This window comes from Canis lupus, chromosome 13 (assembly GCF_048164855.1).
Source record: "Canis lupus baileyi chromosome 13, mCanLup2.hap1, whole genome shotgun sequence".
Lineage (NCBI taxonomy): Eukaryota > Metazoa > Chordata > Mammalia > Carnivora > Canidae > Canis > Canis lupus.
This window is the reverse complement of record NC_132850.1, coordinates 28,899,010-28,923,044: the sequence shown is the minus strand read 5'-3', so window position 1 is coordinate 28,923,044 and position 24,035 is coordinate 28,899,010. Positions and strand designations below refer to the sequence as shown.

Below are 24,035 nucleotides of genomic sequence, written 5' to 3'. Positions count from 1 at the left end.
ATTCTGAAATTGATAGGACATAGTAATGAATGGGCTAGTTCAATAAAGTGGGGGAACAAAATGGGTTTTAAGAGAAAGGAAAATGAGAAAGTTGAGCCTAAGCTTTCGGACTCCATCTTTGAGAGACTAACAGAGTCATAACCTATATAATTATTAAGAGGCAAGATAGAAGGCGTGTGAGTGAAAGTGTTTGAATTTCTATCTTAAGCACAGAAATAATATTCCAAAACGTTTACCTGGGAGATTTTGTTTGTTTATAGAATAATAAAGAGCTCTTTATCACCTTCAATACAATCTTTGGTGACTGGAATGGAGAACTGAAAATTTGTGGGAGTTAAGAACAATGAAGAAAAGTCACCTTCCTCTCATTTGTGCCACACTAGACCCCTTATTCCCATCCCCCCTTCCTTTGCTAATGTCTAGTCTTGATTTTGAATCTTCTGTCTACAGGAAGATGGAAAATATTGACCACTTTTATTCCAATCGAGTTGAGAAATAAAGGTTGATTTGCTTAACAGTGGCTAAATTAATTAAATATAAGTTTGGGAGGAATTTCATATGTCCTAAAGCCTGCTGCTGATGCTAAGCATATTATAAATGTTGAAAATTTCCAAAATTGTTGCAATTTAGAAATAACTGTAAGAATCACACGAAAAGTAACTATGTCAACAGTTGCAATATGCTTCTATTCACATTTTTCTTAGGAGAGAATAATTTCAAAGCTTAAAGAATACTGATAAGATAATGGCTTTGAAGGTTTTACTAATGATAAATCACAGTGTAGAACAATCTTTATTATACATTTTTACAAATTTTTTCTGAAATGTATCTGACTTTAACACAATGTAATTTTAACTACATAGTTCTCACAACTTTTGCTTAATGCTATCTACATTCATAGAAAAAATAATGTAAATGCTGTTAATATCAAACAACATTGGTGAATATGATAGGAGATCATCTAAGAATTATATGCATAGAATGTCATCTTTCATTAGCTATATTTTCTTCAATCATAAGTAGAATCTAATAAAAATCTATTAATGCAGAGTTCTTATACATACTAATAGTAATACTATCATATGGAGGAATGTAATATTATACTCTAATGCAAGATTCAGATTAAAAAGGTCCATACAGATGAAAATTGTATTGAATTGAAAGTCATTTTTGAAGGTAGTACATATATTTGTTAAAGAAGAGCAACTAGTGAATTTATAGGCCTTTATCAAGTTTATTTTGTACTTACATAGCCTCTTATTAACTACTTGAATAGATCTAGTTTGAGGATAATCAATCTACTACTTAAGAGTATAGCTAGGGCACAGAGGTGCAAGAGCATCTGGCTTCAGGTTCCCAAGCTGACCAGTTTCAACCACTCACTGCTCACAAAATCCAAAGACAGAGGGATGAGTGGTGGAGAAATAAGAAAGGAATTTATTTCACTGGAAAGACAATGGACTAGCATCTCAAAGACTGTCTCCAAAATGCCAAAAATACTTCCAGGTTTATATAAGGAAAATGTGGGGCAAAGGTGGGTGGGTATGCACAGGTAGGCAGTGAAGCTAAATTGATCATTGTCTTGGAGTCAATTATGGTAGGGTCTTGCTGACTCAGCACAGTCCTTACTGCCTGAAAGAGTAGTTTCTGTTCCCATGAGGAGATGTTTTGCCCTCAGAGTCTTCTCCCTGAGCCAAGAGGCAAGCTAAAAAGAAGGAGCCAAGTAGAAAGTTTGAGGTAAAATTGAGATAAGTGAAGTTCTCTTTCAAGAGCATTAAGTACATAGTTGAATTTGGAATATTTGGATTAAATCAAATCCAGAGGTTTCATCTGCAAATTGCTACTATCTCAGGGTGTGGAGGATTATATTGTTAAAGGAAGAATTTCACAAGGTAAAGCTACATAGGTAAGGACGACTGTATTCTAGGCTATTGCAATGGAGGATAGAGTTCAGAGCACAGTCTGAACTGGACTGTACTGAAACAAACGCTAGAGTTTTTTTTTTTGTTTGTTTTGTTTTTTTTTTTTAAGAGCTGTGGTGCAGGGGATAAAGACTATCTGTGTTTGCTAATTGGCCCTATCCAAGAAAAAAGGTAAACTGCCTCATAACTTCATAACAGAAGGTAATTTTACATTTGGATTCAGACACTGACCAACTGAAGTTCATTAGGCTCCTACCTTTCTGGTTACTGGGAGATGAAAGACAGTCTCCTTGATGTTTCCATTTCAAAGGGATGCCTCTCAGTCCCTGAGCAAGACAAACCTGGGTTGTAAACTTGGCAAGAACCTTTTTAAAAAGGTTTATATTTCAAAGAGGCAGAGAAAGGATTTACTATTATAATTTTTCTGATTAAATTCTCTAAGAAAAAAAAAGGATCTCTGCAATTAGGCTATCTGAATTCTATAAAGGTGGGAGAGAGAGGGAGGTCAGGGCCCTAAAGGCAGAAAGCAGTCTTTCTAAAAGTTTAGTCAAGCTGATGGAGACGTTATGATCATCTTGGTCAATTATAAGATTTATAGGAAAAGCCCAGAATGAATTTCATCATTGATTTGATTTTTGGTAGTTCATTTTTTTTAAAGTATCAATTGAGAATATCATTTATTAACCTGAAAAACATGATTCTTACCATATATGTTTTCTTGTATTTTATAAAAATGCTATTTTTAAACCTTTGCTAAGTGAATTTGAAGAGCTATAAATGTTCATTGTTTTTTCATTCCTAGAGGGACAAAAATTGACATTTTTATCCTTACCTTTTTTTCTAAAACTGGACATAAGTTAATTTTATCACCTTTTATCTGACATGTTACATAATATTATTGTAGAATTGTGAGAATTAAGTGATTTGCTGTATTTAGAGTACACTACCTGTGTGATAGTATTTGAGGGTGGAGCCTCTGGGAAGTAAATAGGTGCAGATGAGAGGATAAGTGTCCTTCCAATAAAAGGAAGAAAGACCAGAGTCACTCATTGGAATTTTCTAAATTGAAGACTCAGAATTTTTATTTTTTATTTATTTTTATTTTTTATTTTTATTTTTTTCCAGAATTTTTTTTAAGTTAAATGGAGATTCAGTGACATCGGAAGATGACAAGTAATTTAACTTAGTGTGGTTCTAAAAGGAAAAGAAAAACAGGGCAGAAAATTTTCAAAGAAATAATGGCTAAAAATATTTTGAGTTTTGTGAAATACATCAACCTGTATACCTAGAAATTCAGTGAAACAAAAGCAAAGATAAAAAAGTCTTTAAGAAAATGTTAGCAAATTGAATCTAGTAATAAATAAAAGTGTCATTCACCATGACCAGTTGGATCTTATCCATGGAATATAGGATTGGTTTAACATTTAAAGACCAATTGATCTAAATCACAGCATTAATAAAGGAGTAATAGCATATGAATACATCATTCAACAATCTTTAACACCCGTCATGTTAATAACTCACAACAAAATGAGCGTAGATGAAAAATTCTTCAGTTTAATAAAGCATATTTCTGAAAACTTACAAGTAATATCATACTTAATGACAAACTATTATCTCCATCTAAGATTTGGAAGAAGACATGTATGTGAGCTCTCATTACTTTATTAAATACTGTAGTGGAAGTTTGCTAGTGCAATCAGACAAGAAAATTAGGAGAAAATGACTGAAAAGTAAAGTGTAAAATATTTTATTAGTTCACACGTGGCATGACTAGATATGTGAAAAGGATTTCTTGAAATCCTGAAATGTACAAAAAATATGATAAATATTGTTTTAAAAATTCATAGGATACATGGTCAATATATTTTAAAAAGCAGTTGTATATGATAGCAACAAAAAATTGGAAAATTAAATTAAAACACTATACTGTTTTCAATGTATTAAAATCATAGAATCTTAATAAATTTAGTGGAAACTATGCAATATCTTTGCACTTAAAACTGTAACATTTCTGAGAGAAATTAAAGAAAATCTATGCCAAGATAAATCATGCTCATAGTTTGGAAGTTTCAGTATTTTTAAATATTTGTTCTCCTCAAAGTATTCTGTAAATTCAAAGCAACCCTTATAAAAATCCCAACATCTAATTTATTACTAATTAACTAACCTATTGTCAAATTACTGCAGAATTGAAAAGACCTAGAAACCTAGAACAATCAGAACAAAACTAAAAGCAAGCATAAGTTTGGATGACATATACTGCTTGATTTCTTTTTTCTTTTTTTAAGATTTATTTATTTATTCATTGGAAATATAAAAATCTTATGTCCTATACAAATATTATTTTGAAATGAATTTTATGTAATGTAAGGCTTTTAAAATCATAGTTTCTAAAAAGAAACATAGGAAAAATAACTTCACATCTTTGCAAATACAAGCCACAGCCTAGGAGAAAATATTTGGTATGCACCTGACAAAGGAATTATATCTAAATCCATAAAGAAACGTCAAACAAGGTGGAAAATGGCAAAATCTTCACATGTGTCCAATAAAAACCTGTATCACTCACTAGGGAGATACAAATTGAAACTAGAACAAGATATGATTTAGCTCTACCAGAATGTCTAAAATTAAAATGAGTGACAGCCAACAAAATTATAGACCTAAACTCCCCATAATATACTGGTGGTCTATAAAATTCTTAGGCATTTTGGAAAAATAGTTTTTTATAAAGTAAACCATTCACCTACACCGTGTTGTAGCTGATATTAGCAAAGAGAAATGAAAAGCAAGTCCACAAAATAACTTGTACAAGGGTTTTTAGAGAACTTTATCATTATCCTGTTAATAACAGGATAATGGATAAATTACAATATATTCATAAAATTTAATACAATAGTATATATAGCAGTGAACAATGGATACATCAGTAGAATGGATGGGTCTTAATAACACAAAAGAGTACATACTCTATCATGACATTTTTATGAGGTTAAGACACAGGCTAGATTAATTTAGAGGTTAGAAATAAAAAAAATAGATCACCTATGAAGAAAAGAGTTTAATAGGGAGGGGTTATAAGAAAACTCTTTGGTAATGGAAATTTTCTATATTCTGGTTTGGTGATTAGTTGTATGGTATATACATGTGCCCAAACTCATCTTAACAAATGCAAGTTTTACATTTCACTGCATGTAAACTTTAACTTCAATTTTAAAACATTTTTAAAAATATTACTTGGTAACTTCTAGCAGGTGGCTTTTGAGCTTCTAGCTTTCTGATACATCCCAAAAACACATATTCACCAAAAATATCATAAATATCCATTTATTTAGAAATTAACGTTGACGTCTTTTGCACTTTACTAAGTATTTTGCGTGCATGATATTGGTCATGATGAATATGATACCTGTTCCATCACAGACCAATTTCACAGGAAAAATGCAAACTCCATGAAAGAAGATATTTTAAAAATTATTCTGCTTTCACCAGTGTATCTTTCATGTTTACAACAGACCCAAGTGATACAATACACAGATATTATATATATGCTGAATGAATGATGATATGATGGCTTGAAAAATTTTTTTTGTATATTTTTTTATTGGAGTTCGATCTGCTAACATCTAGTATAACATCCAGTGCTCATCCCGTTCTTTTTACAAAATTATGGTGGCCTCAGCATTGAATTCAGGACATGCAGCTTATTCAGAGCCAAATTCCACCTTCGTCTCCTAAAGTGTTCTTTAGGGTTGTCATCCCTGTGGCTGACCCATCACTCTCCTGGGTCCTTTTGTTTTCTCTCAGCTTCCACTCCCTGCTGCCTCTGTCTAAAGAGTTGATGCTCCAACTGCTACTCACTGCTCTTGTATCCCCCAGGTTCTCACAAACATTCTCACTCTCCTGGTAATGACATGGTTCCTGTAGGCATATCAAAAGTGATACCCACATGAAGAAAAATCTGGAGACACAGCAGCAGCCTCAGTCTATCAGGATGTTCTAATCCTGGATAAATTTTGGAACACATCAATTTGGCATGACCATTAAGATATAACCATTATGAATAAGGCTCTTCAATCCTTCAACAGCATTTTATCTCACACAGATGGCACTTGTTCTTTGAAAGTCCCAAAGAAGTAAAATGAGCAGATCCTGCCAAAGAAGTGAGCATTTGCTCTGCAAAGCTGTCTTTGTCTGGTGTTGAGCCTTATGTGATGCCCACACTTATCAAAAGTCCAATATTCTTTGCGGAGTATACTCCTGATGCCTTGGAAACAGGAAATTTCAACCTGGGGATGAAGACGAGCTGCCACATTGAGCATTACAAGGAGATAAAATGGGTGGAGTTAAAGTTAATACCCAGAGAAATGCTTTCAAATCATAACTGTGTCATAAAAGCATCAGTCCGTTGTGAACCACCAATCCTAGGCAAGGTATAGTTTCTACCTACAGGAGTGCCACAATTGATAAAAAGAAAGGTTTATAAACTACCACTCAAACTGACTTGAACATACCCTATAAGAACTGATGAAATAGGAAGAAATTTCTGTGCACATGAACAATGAAAATGTGAGAAAGGTACATCACATGAATTCATTAAAATAATCTTCATAATAATCCACCTAAAAAGATGTAATGCTTTATAATGGTGGAGAAGTTTATAAACAAAACATTAAAAAACAAATCAGAAATTCAAAAACCATGGTGGTGGTAAACAGGGAATTGGATCATGGAAAACACTCATGTTGGATTTTGTAATAGAGCTGCTATTACAAAAAGGAAGAAAAAGAAAGAAGAAGAAAGAAAGAAAGAAAGAAAGAAAGAAAGAAAGAAAGAAAGAAAGAAAGAAAGAAAGAAAGAAAGAAAGAAAGAAGAAAGGAAAGAAAAGAAAGAAAGAAAGAAAGAAAGAAAGAAAGAAAGAAAGAAAGAAAGAAAAAGAAAGAAAGAAAGAAAGAAAGAAAGAAAGAAAGAAAGAAAGAAAGAAAGAAAGAAAGAAAGGAAGAAAGAAAGAAGAAAGAAAGGAAAGAAAGAAAGAAAGAAAGAAAGAAAGAAAGAAAGAAAGAAAGAAAGAAGGAAAGAAAGAAGGAAAGAAAGAAAGAAAAAGAAAGAGTCTCAATGGCTTTAAACCCTAGTGACAAAAAGAAACAATTTTGGTTGCAGGATTTTGTGATTATTTATGTATTTATATATCTGACTAGACTGTATAATCAGGTTAAATGCTGGTTGGTTGCTTTTGAATATATCACAGTGACAACATACAGGGACTTAATGTTTAAAAACACTTTACTAAACGTAATTGCATTAGCCGATGTTTTGAATATGCATCATTTAACACAAAGTTTCCTGGGGCGCCTGGATGGTTCAGTCAGTTAAGCATCTGCCTTGGGCTTGGGTCATGATCTCAGGGTCCTGGATGGATCCCCACTTCTCCTGGGATGGAGCCTGCTTCTCCCTTTCCCCCTGCTAGTGCTCCTTCCTGCTCTCTCTCTCTCTTTCAAATAAATAAATAAATCTTTGAATAAAGTTTATGGTAAATTCCAATACTGTTTAAACATACTCTGAGCTCCACAGTTCCCATTTACTGAGCTGTTCATTCTAGCAATGTATTCATTTATCTATTTTTGGCCTTTGTTTCCATCCAATTTTCAATTAATAAAGTAGATATATTTTTCAAACAATTAGTTATGTTTAATGTTTGCCAGGTTTTACTCTTAAACTTAACACATTTCACATTTCAGTTGACACAACAAAGTGTACCTGTGCTTCACAGTAATTCTATTCAGAATTCGTATTCTTTTTTTCAGTCAATTAAATTATCATGTTATATCAGTATCATCTATTTATCTTTTTTTTTAATATTTTATTTATTTATTCATGATAGTCACAGAGAGAGAGAGAGAGGCAGAGACACAGGCAGAGGGAGAAGCAGGCTCCATGCACCGGGAGCCCGACGTGGGATTCGATCCCGGGTCTCCAGGATCGCGCCCTGGGCCAAAGGCAGGCGCCAAACCGCTGAGCCACCCAGGGATCCCCTCATCTATTTATCTTTATCTATCATCTATCCATCATCTCTGTTTTAAAATAGAAGAACCAAAACTGTCATCCAAAATACATTTCTTATTTACAAAAGTATTGTAAATATATACAAATTACTTCTACTTGGTAAAGCAAACCACTTTTGCCCTTTGCAAAGTTAGGAGTTGTAAATTAGTAACACATATAATATATAATATAACCTCCCCTGTTTTGTTTTGTTTTTTTGTTTTTTTTTTTTAACCTCCCCTGTTTTGTATATGCATATTTGTGCAATCAACTAAAAATATGGGTTGTTTTTAATGAGTGTGTGTGTATTTGTATGTGATATGTGTAGAGTTGTATTTTAGAATACTTTGGCTGACTACATATAAAACTTCCAGTTAATGATAAAAGATTATTGTTCATTATTGGTGAAAGGTATAAATCACAACTTTAAAATTTAGAGAGAAAAACCAGCAAAAGTCTTACTCTCTTTGGTCCTAGATCATATTAATAACTGAATTAGATGCACTGATTTCAAAAATCTACATAATAGATTTTTGTTTCAAGCCACTATATATCAGTTCACAACTGCTTGAATGATGACAGCCTGCATAATTAAGTTTCTTAATTCAAACAACAATTTACATCAACAAAATTTTTTAAAGTACTTTATTGAATGTTTTATTTGGGCTGTTTAACCAAATCATTAGTTAGTTTACTATGCTTTTTACTAAATATTAGATGTGCATAATGTGCTAAAGTTTGGACATCTTGAATCATTGTGTTAAAAATCAACCAAAATACTCAATAATTGAATTAATTAGAAACAATTACATGGATAGAGCAGTTAAGTTATCAGAAACTGTCCATAATATGTCAGACAGCTTACCTAATAAAATAATTAGTAGACTGTCACTGCAGTTTTCACTGAATTGTATAACTTAGTCAATCTGTCATCTTCAGATTTCTTCCAGTTCCTGTTAGCATTAAGTAATTATGGTCAATAAAGATACATGATCAGATTTTCATGCCAAAAATTATTTATTTAAACTCCTAAAACTGTCGTAATCCCGGGGTCCTGGATCGAGTCCTGCATCAGGCTCCCTGCATGGAGCCTGCTTCTCCCTCTGCCTGTGTCTCTGCCTCTCTCTCTCTCTCTGTGTCTCTCATGAATAAATAAATAAAATCTTTAAAAAAATAAAAAACCTCTTAAAACTATTTTTATATCTTTCCTCTCTATAATTTATATATTGAAAATGTGATTTATTTCCAAATATTTTCTCAAAATTCTGTTTTTATCTTTTGGCTACCCCAAGTTTATGGAATGTTCTACGTAATAGACATAGAGTTAACAAGATGCCTGGGTGGCTCAGCAGTTGGGTGTCTTCCTTGGGCTCAGGGCCTGATCCTGGAGTCCCAGGATCGAGTCCCACATTGGGCTCCCTGCATGGAGCCCCGCTCCTCCCTCTGCCTATGTCTCTGCTTCTCTCTCTGTGTCTCTCATGAATAAATAAATAAAATAAAAGAAAAAAAGAAATAAAGTTAACAATGGAGCCATTTGTTTGTGTGTGTGTGTGTGTGTATATATATATATATATAGAGAGAGAGAGAGAGAGAGAAAGAAAGATGGAAGACAGGTGGAAGAGCGAAAAGATTTGCATCTGTCTGTAGTATATGCATGGTTCATTCAAAAGAGAGCAGAGAGGGATGCCTAGGTGGTTTAGCACCTGCCTTTGGCCCAGGGCGATCCTGGAGTCCCGAGATCGAGTCCCACATCAGACTCCCTGCATGGAGCCTGCTTCTCCCTCTGCCTGTGTCTCTGCCTCTCTCTGTGTCTCTTGAATAAATAAATAAAAATCTTAAAGAAAGAGAGAGAGAGAGAGCAGAGAGAGATAGAAGACAGGTGAAAGAGTGAAAAGATTTGCATCTGGCTGTAGTAAATGCATGGTTCAAAACAGAGCAGTTTCAAATAATTGTTTTCTGTTATAATTCTCAACTTTCTTATATAATGATGAGAATAGTTACTTCTATCTATGTATGGTAGAATAGATGATGTTCTTTCAGAAGATTTGGTTATTTTTTCATATACCTATCATCATATTCTAAAATTATTATTGTGGTAAGAACTGAGAGATATTAATTCAGAAGAAATTAATCAAAAATAATTTCTTTAATATTTTACAGAGTAGCCACTATCCCCTTTATCAAATACTATTTTATTAATATCCTAATACAATTATTATAAATCTCATAAGGAAAAATTATAGGAGAGTAAACATAATGAAAACAACCATAAAAGCTATTTTTTTAAATTTAAATCTATTTAAAAATATTGAAGAAAACTACTTCAGTGCCAGCATTTGAACCAAGATCCTACAGAGAAGGGAACTGCACTCAGCAAAAAACAAATTTCTATGCCACTTTTTCCTTGCTGATTTCTGCAAAGGATTGAGGTGGTGAGAAATTGATCAGAGCTTTGAGCAGTCTTTTGGGACTAGAAAAGTGAAAATCGGGATTGATGTCAACTAGGGGAGCCAGAATGAGAGCTGCCAAGATCACAAAAAAAGAGGAATGCAGAGAGGGGAAACTAATACTTGGCACCTTCCTAAGTATTTGCTGATTTTTAAACTTTAGCCAAAATGCTAAGAAGCTGAAGGGAGCTTTTCCCAGTTTTATGGGTAGAGGAGACAAACATTTAGTTCAGGTCCTGCCAAAGAAGTTAGGCTCTGGTAAATATTTCAGGCCTCAACTGGGATGAGAGCAAACCCAAATAAATCCTCTCATAAAGGCTGAAAACCAGCTTTGAATCAGTTATATCCCAGACTGATTAAATTGATCTGCCCTTACTCTACTGCCTGCCAGAAATTAAAAAAAAAAAAAAAAAAAAAAATTCTTCTCTGGCTGAAAATAACCACATCAGAACCACAAATTATCTTCACAATTTTGCACACAGAGTGCTCAACATTCAATCAAAAATAAGCAGATTTATAAGAAGTAGTACATGATTGAAAACAGGAATTAAAAGATAATTCTTATTGGAATTATCAGATATAGATATTTAAACAGGAATAATTAATATGCACAATAATATATATTAAGATAGATAAGGTCAGCAGAAAATTGGAAACTATAAAATGTATCTTGTAATAATTCTGCAATTAGCAGTAAGAACAGTGTAAGATTTGCTAGAGTAAGAGTTAGTGAATAGGGGGATAGGTCATTAGGAAACAGCCTGAACCACAGAGAGGAAAGATATATTGAAAATATAGTAAGGAGCAGTAAGACAGAAGATGCATCAATGATGAAGAGTCCTAGGTACTCTAAATGAAAAGAGAGAGAGGAGGTAATAAAAGGTGAAGTGAGGGGATCCCTAGGTGGCTTAACAGTTTGGTGTCTACCTTTGGCCCAGGGCATGATCCTGGAGTCCCGGGATTGAGTCCCACATTGGGCTCCCTGAATGGAGCCTGCTTCTTCCTCTGCCTATGTCTCTGCCTCTCTCTCTCTCTGTGTGTGTCTTTCATGAATAAACAAATAAAATCTTTAAAAAAAGTGAAGTAAAGTGAAGTGAGATAAGGCAGTATGAGGGAGGAAAAGAGAAGAGAAAGGAAGGGAAGGGAGGAAAGGGAAAGGAAGAGAAAAGGAGAAAAGAGAAGAGCAATATGTTATAACAATGATCAAGAATTTCCATACATGAATGAAAAGACAAGAAACTCCAGAGTTAATGAAAGCTATGTACTTTAGAATATATAAAAATAAAACTTCAAATTGATTTTTAAAAAGTAATAAAAAAACAAAGAAAGAAAGAATAGCTCAAATTTAAAAAGATACATTTCTTCAAGGTCCATACATACCATATACAGTAGACTTTATAATAAACAATGAAGCTAGAAAAGAGTATGTTATTCAAAGCCTGAAAAAGATGACTGTTAACCTCAAATTCTATACCCAGTAAAAATATCCTCAAAAATGAAGGTATAATAAGGGATTTTTATAAAAACAAAAAACAGAATTTATTATCAGCTGGTCCAACTAAAATGAGTTTTTCAAACAAAGGGAAATAATTACAGCTAGAAGCACAGAAATAACCAGGGGAACAAATATCAATGAGAAAAGTAAATAAATACAAGAATAATTAAAATGCATGACACTGTATCACTGCCACTAAGAAGGCAGCAGGAAACGGAAGGGTAAGCTGTAGGGTAGGTAGAGAAAAGGGTTCTAAGATCCTTGTGTTGTTTCAGATCCCAGAAGTATTGATTTACGCTAAATATGTTAGGTCAAGGAAGTATGTCATACTTTCTAGGCTAAGAGTGAACTCTCTTAAACTTTACTCCAGCTGCAAATAGACTTAGAAAACAAGGGAAAGGAGTGCCTTTCCTTTCAGGAATCCCTAGTATAACAACCAAGTATCAATCTAAAAGATTTTAGAACTTGTGATTTCCTCCAATTTTGTTACTATTTCTGCATTTCCCCCCAAATATAATGAAAGCTAAAAAAATTCACCAAGTGATAAGCTATAGTTTGGACATGAAAAGGAAAGGTGTCATCAAATGTCCTTCAAAATCAGAATTACAATCAAATGAAATCCTGTAAGAATGAAATATTTAGCCTTCCTTTGAGTTATGTTAAGCAGTCTAAAAACTAAGTAATTGCATAAATGGGGACTGAGAGTACAAGTGAGCTGAAGGTTTTTTTGAGGATCACTACTTTGCACCATCACAGGAAACATGATTGTTACATAAATGTACTCTTTCCATGAACACAAAGAATGACTTTGGAGAGAATTCAAAAGGATGTAGAAAGTGAACTACAAATGTTTTTTCCACAATCTGACTACTCTGGGTTTTTTTTGTTTGTTTGTTTTTGTTTTGTTTTGTTTTGCTTTGGAAGAAAAGAATTGGATTTATGATTTGAAATGTGGGGTTTATATGTTTGCATATGAAGGTGTTTTCAAGAGTGAGGAGTTATCAAGAAATAAAAGATTTTTTTTAGTTGGCAGCAGCTCTTAGAATCATTTCCCTTTTTAATACAAATTCAGTGACTTTAATTTCTACATGTGTTAAGAAGAGCTAGAAGAAAATCTTTAAATTACAAAAAAAAATGCAGTATTTTTCAGGATATTTTTATTTCTTGTTTTTCCTACCATTGCTTGTTCTCACTGCCATAATACTACCTTCCTTTTGTTCTTTTTGTACAGCTTATTGTGATTCATTTTTCAGGTGTGCAGCTACTATAATGTTATTACTACATATGAAGGGCTGTTAAGTTGGAAATGAATGCACTACATCCTTGAAAATTTCAATTACCTTAATAAATTATTTGTATTTAACATTTTTTAAAGACTTTATTTGAGAGAGAGAGAGACAGCATGCACAGGTGGAGGGGAGGGGAGGGGCAGAGGGAGCGACAGAGAGAAACCGACTGCCTGCTGAGCAAGGTGCCTGATGCAGGCTCAGTCCCAGGACCCTGGGATCATGACTTGAGCATAAGGCAGAGGCTTAACCAACTGAGCCACCCAGGCACCTTTATATTTAACATTTTTTGATGAGATTCCAACTATAAGAAAATGTGAAAAATAATTTAATGAGAAGTTAAAATAATCTTGCCATACCAATTCTCTCTGAAATAGGTTGGGAAGTTGAATAATAATGCGAGAAATTTAGTGTTTTCTTTGGAGTGTTATTTTTCAAACAGAAAAGATAATTAAAATAAGCCCTAATTCTAGAAATAGAGGTTGAATCTTCATCAAAAAAAAAAAAGGGAAAAAATTAAAATCATTACTGGATTCAAGTTTAAAGGATAAGTCACTGGTTTCTAAAATATGTTCTTCTGCCTCCATATAAAATCTATCAATTTCTGTCCAGTCACCATAACCTCTTTTCAGTGATATCCTTTAAAATTTCTTTTAAATTTATTATTTAGTTACAAATTTACGTGTATTATTTAAAATCTAGAACATAATTTAAGAATTAAAATGATATTCAATATTCAAGAAATAATTTCATTATGATGAAGTTTTTAGTGCCTTTTTTTTTCCTGCCAGTAAATTCAAGTGAATGGCAAGTCTTCAATGTCCCTTGCTCTTTCACACTGCCAGTGGGATTTTAAAATCACATTAATTAATTCCCCACAGGGCCATCATTATAAACAATGCACAAACCAATTGTTTCAAACTTCCCCAGTGTCATACCTAAAACAAATTGTAGAGAGAATTATTATTCCTTCTCAGTAGATTTATGTAGGTTATGTAATTTCTTATTTCTTTTTGAACTTTCAAATTCTTCTGGTGATAGTTCTCTAATACATATGTTTATGCATCCTAAATCTATCTCCAGCATGTCTAAAGTAGGAATAGTGCCTCAGAATCTATAGACCGAATTGGGATCACAGAGAAGGAATGAGCATGTCCCTCCTGTTAGGCAATTTTTCCTCATATTGTATGTATGCTCCATATGCTACACCCTGCTGCCCACAGGCAAGAGAGATAAACTGTTTATACTCCTGAGGAAATTTTAAATGCTATTTCAAAGCATTTCTTCTGCATTCTGGCACCAAACTATCACAAAGTATGCAATTTTCAGTTCTATTTTTCCCACCAGAAAATCATCACTATTCTTGAATGGGCAATATGAACTCCATTCCCCTAAAATCACTAGAATTTTCAATCATTTCTCATTGTCTTCTGTGTAGCTGTTTTATGCTCCTCTTTGAAAAATACTCCAGTTTAACTTGAGCAGAGAAGTAGCAGCAAGGATAAATTAATCCCTGCTCACTCAACGAATGTACTTTAAGACAGGCAGAGGCCCAAGGACACAATGCCTCATCTTCCACCACCTTGCACTTGGGATGTAAATGCTTTCATTGTCTCATCTGGGAATCATCAGCTAAAACTGGCATTTGACATGTTAAGGGAACTTTCTCCCAATTCAAGAATATCTTAGGGTTTCTGGAGATCCTGCATTCTCAAATTGTAGGAATATTCTTAATGAAGTGCAAATTAGATCAATAACTCTTAATATTTTCAAGCCTCGAGCCCTGAAAAGAGCATTTACTTTGCAACTGGAAGACAGGAAGACACAATGTCTTGGGTCAAAACAATAATACTGTCTCATTCCAACAAGTTTTTTGGTTTTTGTGGACTTTTTGTTTTTGTTTTTTGCCCATTATAGGTACCCTTTAAATAACAATGAAATAGGTCATGTAGGAAAGGAAAGATTTATTATGTGGCATTCTAAGAGAGGCAAATATATAGGAGTTGTATTCACTGGTTACCAGGATCTGGGGGTAGGGCAAAAATAAATGCTACAAAGGATAATGAAAACATCTCTTTAGACAATGGAGATATTCTTTATTTTAATTGTGGTGGTGGTTATGCCACTGCATAGGTTTGCCAAAATTCACTGTATTATATACCCAAAAAGATTAATGTTATTTTAATAATCAAAAAAGAAAAGATTTTCAAAATATTCATTTATATCAATGGAGGGTTCTCACTATATGGAATTAAATTAAAGCCATATAATGAATGGATTATTCATATAGCCATATTATGAATTAGGCTAGCCTATGGATTAAAAATGTTCAACATGAAAGTCTTTTGCTGTACAGTGCAGTAGGAAGAATGTCATTGCCATTTTTAAAGGTGTTCAAATAGTGGTTGGTTACACTTTAGAAGTGGATGATCTAGGGCACCTGGGTGGCTCAGTCAATTGGGCATCTGCTTTCGGCTCAGGTCATGATCCCAGAGTCCTAGGCTGGAGCCCCTCATGGAGGTTTCTGCTCAGCAGGGAGTCTGCCTCTCCCTCTCCATCTGCCTTTCCCCAGCTCATGCTCTGTCTCACTTTCTCTCTCTCAAATAAAGAAAATCTTTTTTAAAAATGCAAGTGGAGGATCTAAACTCATGACAATAGCATTGAAAGAAAAGACTATAGTATATAATTGGAATGTTGGCAGTGGCTTAGGAAATGCATTTTTAGTAGAAAGATAATTCATAATATATCAAACTCAGTTAAAAAATATTGAATACTGGGATCCCTGGGTGGCGCAGCGGTTTGGCGCCTGCCTTTAGCCCAGGGCGCGATCCTGGAGACCCGGGATCGAATCCCACATCGGGCTCCCGGTGCATGGAGCCTGCTTCTCCCTCTGCCTGTGTCTCTGCCTCTCTCTCTCTCTCTCTCTCTGTGACTATCATAAATAAATAAAAAAAAAAATTAAAAAAAAATATATTGAATACTGAAAATTGAAAAGATACATTGCTCCTATTTGCTACAAAGAAAACAGCAATTTTTCTTTTAAAAAATTGCTTTTGTTATGAAGATTTCTTCCACATTCTATTCCTCACTTAGTCATAGTTTTGCTAACTCTAATGTTCATCATAGAAGTGATATTATTTATGATAGAAGTTATTGGGGGCAGGTGGGTGGCTCAGTTGATTAGGTTTCTGGTTCTTAATTTCAGCTCGGGTCATGATCTCAGAGTTGTGGGATTGAGTCCCCATCCTCCAGCGTGGAACCTGTTTAGGATTCTCTCCTTCCCTCTCCTTCTTCCTCTATCTCCCACTCAAAAACAAAACAAAACAAAACAAAAAAGTTCTTGATAGAGGTAGAATTGGTCAGATCAGTTGTTACATTTTCATTATATAGGTAATATACTTACAATTCATGAAGCATTCATTATCTGAAAGATTCCATGGAAAAATCATTTATAATATTACTTTATATAACCAATAATTGTACCTGTGATGTAGTTTGCACTAACTGACTGCTTATCTGTTGTATTTTGTGCAAGTGTTGCATTTCTTACCTTGAAATATTACCATAACTCTGTGTTTCCTCCAAACTTTATAGTGATATCAGTATCAATGTCAGAATTGGGGAGCTACTTCTGCTGAGGCACAGTAAGTTTTCAATTACTGTCAACATAAGCCTTAATCTAGACAAGTATAATCCTTAGGATGTAAAGAGTACAAAATCCAAAAAAGCAGTAGCAGAGAAACAGGTTGGATCAAAAGATCTGAAAGAAAATTAGAGACCAAGTACATAACAAGGTGGGATATTAAGAACAGAGTAGAACTCAGGGGCGTTGGCCAGGAAGAGAGGAATGCAGCTGAGTCAGATAAGGTATGCATTGTTGAGGCATATCCTGGCTAAAAACAAAAACGAAAACAAAAAAGGCTGGTAACAAAACTAGCAATGAAATGACAAGCTAGTCTTAATACTAACATGAGTAACTGGGTTTATTTTTTCTTTGATTTCATTTTTTTATATTTAAATTCAATTTGCCAACATATAGTATAACACCCAGTGCTCATCCCGCCAAGTGCCCTCCTTAGTGCCCATCACCCAGTCACCCCATCCCCCCATCCACCTCCCAGGTTTTTTTTTTGTTTTTTTTTAATTTTGAAGTAATCTGTATACCCAACATGGGACTTGAACCGACAACTGGGAGATCAAGAGTTGCATGTCTACCGACGGAGCCAGGCAAGCACCCCTAATTTACTGAATTTAAAACAAGAGTTTCATGTGTGTTTCTCTCTGGGCCTAAATCTAGTGACAGGCAGCCCTTGGCTTACCTAATCAATAGGGATGGGCAGGCTTTTCTGTTCTAGGGAGAGCAATATTGGAGGGAAATTTCTGCTAAAGTTGCTTAACTATAAACAAAAACAATAACGATGAAAATGTGATGAATAAACAAAATGTGGAAGGGCAAGAAATGGCAATTTAATCTTCTGAGAATAGTAGAAGCAAAGAGAAAAAGTCAACATTCTGTTCTTAATTAAATTCTCAGCATTACTGAACATCCATGCCCTCCACTAAGGAGTACAGAGATTACAAACACTCTATCCAGTCAATATGCTCTGTGCAAATTGTCAAGTTAATTTTCTTTCCATTAGTATATTTACTGTGCTTACATTTTATTTTCATAAATTCTAATCATTTTAAATATGAAATTCTTATTCAATAAGTATAAGCAAACTGCTTCTACATTATTAGTAACAACTAAATATATTTTTTAAATGACTGTTCCTAATAGGCTAGAATTCTTATTTAATATTAAGTTATAAATCTCAGTCCAGTGGAATAATCACAATATAATAGAATCTGTCCTTATAAGCATGAAAATGCAAGGCTAAGATTTAGATGTAAGTGTAAAGAAAGATGTAAATCTTTCTTTAGTAGAAAGAGACATATCCCAAATGTATTATATCCAATGTGCTCATATGATGTTTTTGCAAATCCCTTTGCAGTGTCTTAATTATTTTATGAATAGTACTTTTTTCTCAAAGAAATATTTTTTCCATATACATTATATTAAATGTTAGGGTGTAGAGGATGTAGTACAAAAAAACTTTTGTTTTTATGAATTCTAAATGCATAAGGAGTTTATACTCTACTACAATTTTTTTTTTAGATATTAGGGAAAATTTTATATTCATTAAGGACTTCTGTTCTAGTTTGCAGGTGTACTTGAAAGAATTCTGTGCATATTTAAAATAGTTCCTCTCTCAACGTGTTTTTTAATGTACATATCAAAATCGTTGTCTTGTTATTTTATTAAAGATCTTGTGCATCAATTTAGGTTAAAGAAAGTTAAAAGAAAAATCTATTCATGGGATACTTCTACACTGTTTTGAGGAATGTAAAGTGGGATAGCCATTATGGGAAACAGTACGGTGTTTCTTCAAAAAATTAAAAACATAACTACCATATATCCAGCAATCCTAATTTCTTGGTATATATTTAAAGGATACGCAATCAGATTCATTGACAGAATTGTTCACAATCGTCTTAGAAAGTGTCCATCAATGGACGAATGATAAATTACAGTGTATATGGAATATTTTATAAAAAGAACAAAACCCTGCCATTTATGACAACATGGATGAACCTGGAGGGCATAATTGCTAAGTGAAATTACACAAATATGCTTTCTGGGGTTCCTGGGTGGCTCAGTCAGTTAGACACCTGCCTTCGGCTCAGATGACAGCTAGCTAGCTCATGATCCTGGACTCCCAGGATGGAGCCTGGCGTCAGGCTCCCTGCTCAGCGGGGGTCTGCTTCTCTCTCTCCCTCTGCCCCCCACCTCTTTCTGTCACCCGCTTTCTCTCTCTCTCTCTCAGATAAATAAATAAAATCTTACTTATATGTGTAATCTAAAAAATTGAACTCAGAAACTGAAAGTAGAATGGTGATTACCAGAGGCTGTTAAGGTGGGAAAATGGAGAAATGTCAAAGGCACAAACTTTCAATTATAAGATGATTAAGTTATGGGGATCTAATGTACAGCAAAGTAACTACAGTTAATAATATTGTATTTTATACTTGAAATTTGCTAACAGAGTTGATCTTAGTGTTGCCACCATATATAAGCAAGGTGGCTATGTGAAGTGATGGATGTGTTAATTAGCCTAATGTGTGTATATCAAACCATCATATTGTGCACATTAAATATATACAATTTTTATTTGACAATTATACCTCAATAAAACATGGGAAAAAGGGAATATTGTGGGTTAGTCCCAGAAAATATTCCAGGGAAGTTAACCGCATTGTATCTATCATTACACTGAGTGTCATAGTTGCTTTTTTTAATTAGGCAGTACAATTATGTCTTGTGTTCTCCCTCCAACTTCTGCTGTGTTGAGAAGTCCTCAGTAGCTGCATTCCCTTTGCTGGAGCCTACACTTGACATAAATATGTCTTAGGAGAGCTGTAGGTCACTTGTATTATATAGTAAGCTGACATTGTTACACAAATTTAACCAACCACACTATACAGGATGAAGATGAGATGATGCAACAATGGTCAGATATTCTCAATCTGCTGCTATACCATTTACTATTATCTCTCAGTTTTGGGAAATATAAATTAGAATAGTGCCTGCCATGTAGTAAGTTCACAATAATATATATTCTTTAACATAAAGTAATAATAAACAGTCACTTTATATATTACATTTTCTTTCTTTACCATTTTAGTACATATTAAATAAGGAAAATGAAAACAGCAAAAATGTACTGTTTCACCCTAAAAATAATTATATAGGATATAATATATAATATTACCAATATTTTACGTAATCATAAAAATTCACAACACACAAGAAATTACCCTTACTTATAAAAAATAAGAATAGCTTTAAAAGGGCTTTAAAAGAGAAGACATTAAGAATATTATTAATCAAATAGACATTTTTTGTTATTATTTATGTTCTTTTTCAATGATTGGAATGTGCATTTTTCACTTTGTAGGAAATATTATTAGAGCTGAATGTCAGACATTTCTAAATATACAGAGATAAATAAGGTGAGAAACTCATAATGATAGAATGCAAAACAAAAAAAGCCCTCTTAATTACATTTCGGTAAGTATCATGCACAGGTACCATCTGAGCTACAAGAAGATTATACAAGAGAGTCTGGGAATGTTTCCAAGCCAAAACTAAGTTTGAACTGAATCTTGAATGTGATCATCAGCAAGCCAAGAAGACAGGTTGCAGAACAATGAAGTAGTGAAATAGAGGATGTTTCAGAGAGAATCGACATATCCTGTATGGAATATAGAAACAGCCCATTTTTATTTAGGCCCATATTTATTTAGGCCTATTAGGAATATGAATAAATTTGAAAATACAGTGAAAGATTAAGTTTGAGAAGGAAGCAAATGAGATCATGGGGAACATTTTACGTCACATTGAATCAGTAGTTCTCAAATTATAGTCCTAAGACCACCATCACCTGGAAAAATGCTAATCGTCAAGGCCTCCTCAAAACTACTGAATCAGAAACTCTGAAATAGGGTCCTGAGAAACTTTTTTTTAGACAAAACCTTCAGATGATCCTGTGCACTAAAATATTGGTATATATTGGTATTTGGCATTAAAAAGCCATGGTCTTATAAAGCTGAGAGAAAAGCTTAAATGAATACTTTAAAATAATCCATTGGCAGATCCATTGGAAGGAAGGAAGAATGAAAGGGAGAAGATGGGTTCAATAATGTTTTTGGCAATTCAGAAGGGAATTGATGCTGTTTTGAAGTATAATAAGTGGTGATAAAAAGGATGGAGCCGATTTAAGAGAAATTTGAGGTGTAAAATTGAGATATGAACAACAGGATGAAGAAACATAAGAAAAGGGAATGGGGATTGCTTTATTTCTAGTTCTCTAGCTTTGTGAACTAAGTAAATCAGGTATATTACACATGCAGTTGCTATTAGCATATATTATCAATTTATATTTTCCTTTTTATTAATCTTTTTCAACAATTCTATCTAAATTCTTACATATTCTTTATGTGGTTTAAACCAAATATCTACAATACTGTAAGTATCTACAATAATAATAATAATTTAAATGACAACTGAGTTTCCTATTTATAGGAACATATACTGTATATGGCAAATTGTACTCATCATCTGATATACCTTGAAATGATTTTTGTGGAATATCGAAGTGATCATTTATATACTACTAATTCCAGTTACCAGGTAGCCAAATGTTAGGTATACTGATATGAGTTCTAAGCTTATTGCAGGAAATGTAATTAAGAGTGAGAACCAGAAAATATATATATATTTCCTTTATATTTTATTTCCAAAACAACAAATTTATTCTCACTTCTCAATCTTTTAAAATTAATAACATTTTAATGCTAAGATGTGACTTTATAAAGTTTATTTTAACATTACCTCATCAAAGAATGTTGAGGTTAGGGGCATCTAGCTGGCTCAGTCAAAAGAGTATGTGACTCTTGATCTCAGGGTCATTGAGTTTGAGGTCCATATTGGGTGTAGAGGTTATTTAAGTAAATAAACTTAAAAAAAAAAAAGAATGTTTAGGTTATAGGAATTCCTAATACTTTCACTCTAAGTGGAGCCAGAAAAACTTGAGCCATGGAAATGGAAGAAAGTAACAAAGGGCAGAAACTTTAGGAAAATTTGTTTTTTGACAATGGAAAGAGGGACACAGGTCAATGTAATGCACATGTCAAGTATTATAAGAATGTCATAGGCATTTGCTCACTTAACCTTCCAGTGAACTCTAAATTAGGAGACAATATATATTACCAAAAATTTTCAAATAACAGAATTAAGTCTTAACTTACTCAATTTACAGAACTGATAACAGAAAAATAAGAGAATTTATATCCAGATATGACTGCTTCTGGATTCTTAACTATTCTTTACCACCTTGTAAAAAATAAGATGTAAAAGAAGTGAACAGGCAAGTACATGGACACAAAGGTAGATTTAGTGTAGTAAAACAAGGAAAACGGAAATATCCAAAATAACGATGAACTTATTGATCCTTGCTTAGCGTGTGTGTGTGTGCCCGCATATACACATGCGCTGTTGGGTGAGAATAACCAACTTTGAATTTAATAGTAAAAAATATAGGGATCCCTGGGTGGCGCAGTGGTTTGGCGCCTGCCTTTGGCCCAGGGCGCGATCCTGGAGACCCGGGATCGAATCCCACATCGGGCTCCCGGTGCATGGAGCCTGCTTCTCCCTCTGCCTGTATCTCTGCCCCTCTCTCTCTCTCTGTGACTATCATAAATAAATAAAATAAAATAAAAAAAATAGTAAAAAATATAAATCATGGCAATTGGAGTATCTATTAAATACTGGTATTTTCCTTTCTGCATATTTCTTTTTTAAGATTTTATTTATTTATTCAGGAAAGACTCACAGAGAGAGGCACAGACACAGGCAGAGAGAGAAGTAGACTCACTGAAGGGGGCCTGATCCAGAACTCAATCCCAGGACCCTGGGATCACACCCTGAGCCAAAGGCACCTGCTCTACTATTGAACCACCCAGGTGCCCCCCCCTTTCTGTATATGATTGAGACAACACTGTACTAGCTACACAATGAAAGCATTGTTTATTGGAGACAAATTATATCACAGTTCAAGCAAGCATAAATACAAAGGCAGAAAGAAGGAGAAATATCAATATAATATTATAGATCATAAAACAGTGCAACCTTCAAAAATTAAATGTAGAGAAGTCATAAATAAGAAAAAGGCTAAAAATATCAATGAAGTTTTTTTTGCTATTTTTACTTTTCCTCAAGATGTCTATATTTGAGAAAAGTTTATCCTAGTGTATGTACCCACACACACACATTTATATAAAATTTAACTAAGTTATATTTTAACATTTCCCCATCAAATGACTAGTAAGATATTCTACTATTTAAAAATAATACCAGGGAAGATCAAACAAAATACTGGATTACTCCTGTGAGCAAAAATGTATTTTTGGAAATGCAAATAAATGTAATATATTCATAATCATATAAAATATTATAGCTTACTATGACCAATTTCTGCTGATCTACTGCATATTCTTTTTAAAAAGAAACAATAACATTTTAAATAAAAATAAAGTAGCTAATTGGAATATCCTTAAATAATTGTTAAGTTGTGGGTACCACTGCTTGAGGTATGATAATAATTACAAAACTCACATCAGCATTTCCAAAAATATACTCGCCTAGTATAGTAGATTGATGAGTGAGTCATATTGTTTCAGTAATCTTCAGAATATATAAATGTTCATATATAATAAATTTAGTTGCCCACTATGAAAGTTGCTGATACAGAGCTTAAGTGTTCGTAGTAATAAAAATCACTATTAAGTGAGGGGTAAGAGGGAGCTCTTCTAAGAAATATATGAATTCCTGTTTAGGTTATTCTCTCCCTTATACTAAGCAATTTACCACCATGATCACAATTTATCCCAGTCTGAAACAAAAGTCTCCCACAGAACATTAATGCTTGCATTAATGTAGATTTTGCTAGCTAACATTTTTCTCTGTGACAGTTTCATGTTCAAAATTGTATATGCATGGCCCTCTACACATATAATTTTACGATTATATTTTAAAATGTAATGACTTCATAATTTTATACCTGGAAAAGTTATCAATGGTTCTAACAACTTTAATAAATTGGATCATTAATATTAATTATTTTGAAGATATGTTGAATACATCGAGTCAGAATACCTGGGTTTCGGACTTTGTTAATATCATTAGAGGTGATCTTACTTTTTGCTTTCTAACCACTAATCTAAGAAAAAATCAATTTGA

General features: G+C 33.5%; 1 protein-coding gene across 11 annotated transcripts in view; it reads left to right on the top strand.

Annotated features, from left to right (window-relative positions):
* Positions 1-24,035, top strand: part of MGAT4C (MGAT4 family member C) — a 725,894-nt gene that overhangs the window by 538,353 nt on the left and 163,506 nt on the right. For 2 of the 11 annotated variants that reach the window (XM_072772978.1, XM_072772974.1), the window contains exon 2: positions 16,790-16,839. The exons of the other annotated variants lie outside the window; for them this stretch is intronic. The gene's annotated coding sequence lies outside the window, so the exon portion shown is untranslated. The remainder of the gene's footprint in view (positions 1-16,789; positions 16,840-24,035) is intronic. 11 annotated transcript variants of the gene reach the window in all.